This window comes from Heterodontus francisci, unplaced genomic scaffold, assembly GCF_036365525.1.
Source record: "Heterodontus francisci isolate sHetFra1 unplaced genomic scaffold, sHetFra1.hap1 HAP1_SCAFFOLD_51_1, whole genome shotgun sequence".
Lineage (NCBI taxonomy): Eukaryota > Metazoa > Chordata > Chondrichthyes > Heterodontiformes > Heterodontidae > Heterodontus > Heterodontus francisci.
In genome coordinates, this window is record NW_027141937.1 from 3,984,118 (window position 1) to 3,986,889 (window position 2,772).

A 2,772-nucleotide genomic window follows, 5' to 3' on the forward strand; every position below is an offset into this window, starting at 1 on the left:
ATTCCATCTGCCACCTGTCTGCCCATTCTGCTAGCCTATCATTGTCCTGTTGCAGGCAGTTCATATCATCCTCACTGTTTGCCACTCCTCCAAGTTTGTTGTCATCGGGATATTTTGAGATTCTACTCTGTATTCCAAGATCCAAGTCATTTATCTTGAGCAGAAAAAGCAGTGATTCTAGCACTGACCCTTGGGGAACACCTCTGTCGACTATCCTCCAGTCTGACAAAGAACCATTTCATAAGACTCGCTGTTTTCTGTCCTTAAACCAATTTTCTATCCAATTGGACACTGACCCTCCTACACCACGAACCTCAATTTTGTTAACCGCCCTTTTATGTGGTACCTTGTCAAACGCTTCCTTAAAATCCATATAAACAACATCCACTGCATTCCCTTCATCAACCTGCTCTGTTAGTTCATCAAAAAATGCAGTTAGATTAGTCAAGCATGAACTTTCATTTATAAATCCATGCTCACTCTCCTTAATTAACTCGAACCTCTCCAAGTGACTGTTGATTTTTTAACCTGATTATTCTTTCTAAAACCTTACCCACCACTGCTGTTAATCTAACTAGCCTGTAGTTACCCGGACTGTCCTCACACCCTTTCTTGAATAAGGGCGTCGCATTTGCCACTGTTTATCCTCTGGCACCTCCCCCGTATCCAGGGAAGATTGGAAGATTATACTGAACCCTTCCGTTATCTGCATCCACATTTCCTTTCGCAACCTGGGCTGCAAGCCATCCGGACCAGGTGATTTATCTACCCGAAGCACAGCCAGCCTTTTTAGTACCTCCCTCTCTCAATTTGTACTCTCTCCATTGCCTCTACTCTCTTCACTTCTACTGATATTTTGTCCAATTCAACTTCCTTAGTGATCACTGATGCAAAGTACTCATTAAGCAGATTAACATTGCCCTGCACCTCTAAGCTTATATTATCCTCTTTCTCCCAAATAGGCCCGACTCAACCTCTTACTACCCACTTATCATTTACATGCTGCTCGAAGATTTTTGGGTTTCCTTTCATGTTGACTGCCATTTTATTCTCATAGAAATAGAGAATAAGCTAAATATAGAAGATATAAGTATTTCCCATCCTTGATGAGGTGGAACTTTTTTATCTTGTGGGTAGTAATGACTTGGCCCACGAGTGTGCTGGAAGCAGAGACAATCAATGATTTGAAAAGGAAATTGGATGGATACTTGAAGGAAAGAAACTTGCAGGAGGAAAGGGATCGAGCTGGTGAGTGGAACTGACTAGATTGCTCCGGGGAGAGCCAGCATGGACGTGATAGGCCAAACGACCACCTTCTATGCTGCAAATGACTCTGTGTTGTTTCTCAAATTCAATCCACTGGTGTTTGGTAAATAATTTCAAAGTAAATTGTGCAACCGGAAAATCAGAACCAAGGCAAGGGACGCATAAGGAAGCGGAATTGCTGAAACCCGGGATTGAACCAGGGATCTTTAGATTTTCAGTCTAACGCTCTCCCAACTGAACTATTTCAGCCCCACATTAACAGTGGTTCGGTGTCCTTATTTTGGAAGAAAATACAAACATTCAAGTTTTCCAAAAAATTAAAGAACACAACATGTGAGTAATATTCCCCATTGCTTTCTCAGTACTGATGGATTGTGAAGCGGGAGACAGCCAGAAGTGCCAATGAGCCGCACAGACCCTGAGCTGAGAATGAAATGAGATCAAATTCAATCTTTCATAGCGAGATGCTGCAGAGAGGTAAGAGTCCTGAATCAAAGCGAGATTTGCTCATTTCAAACACTGGCTGTACTCTCTGCTCAAGAAGCCTTAAAAAAGGGAAAAACAGAATGGCACTCAAACGCACAACCCTGCCATTAAAAGTCTCATGTTCGACTGACAGAACTGTCACTTCTACTCGCTCTCTTATTGGATGGATGCAACTCCAACGCAGGAGTGGCATTCAAATCCTCCCATGGGTCCACATGTCAGACTGAGTTCCATGTTGTAGACTCAAGCAAAGGAAATCTGCTCACTTCCAAAACTATCAGCGAATTGAAGCTGATTACGATCAACATCATCAGAGGTCAGAACGACCTGGTGAAAGAAGACACTCTGAAGAAGGATCCACAATTATTCAAAGGCATCGACAAAGTGAAAAACAAGAAAATCGATGAGTCAATGCAAGCCAAACAACAGAAACACTGAAGAATTCCATTCCATTCCAGTCCAGAACCCAGTCCTGTTGTATTTGGAGTCAGGTCACAATTGCAGCAACAACTTTATATTCCCACTTGGCTATCTGTACATTTAGTTAATTACAATTTTGTCGACAAGCTCTTTGAATCCAGTTGTCTGGTCCTCAAGCCAGCTCCGTATGGAAGTCAATTCCACCTTCTGCAAGGCTGAAACCAATAGATAACCTTAATCTAAAAATGCCAGCAGACCAGGGCTCATCCGGGACTTAAACCCAGGATCTCTCGCATGTTAATTAACCATACACCCTAAGCGAGAATCATACCCCTAGACCAACGAGCCACTGACAGGTCAGGCTTTATTAGCTGCTGTGGAATTTCACTGGAACCCCCCAGCCAATCATCCATTTTTTTTCAGATCAAAGCAACATCCTGCAAATGCTGAAATAAAAACAGAATGTGGTGGAAATGCTCAGCAGCTCTGGCAGCATCTGTGCTGTGAGAAACACAGTTAAGGTTTTAGGGCACTCACCTTTTGTTTCAGCCATCCTTTCAGACTGCTTCTGTCCATCCAATCTCACTTTCTATTCTATCC

The 2,772-nt window shown here is 42.8% G+C and overlaps 1 non-coding gene across 1 annotated transcript; it reads right to left on the reverse strand.

Annotated features, from left to right (window-relative positions):
• Positions 1–1,442: 1,442 nt before the first annotated feature.
• Positions 1,443–1,515, reverse strand: trnaf-gaa (transfer RNA phenylalanine (anticodon GAA)). The gene has a single exon. It is a non-coding gene; the product is annotated as a tRNA-Phe (tRNA).
• Positions 1,516–2,772: the final 1,257 nt, after the last annotated feature.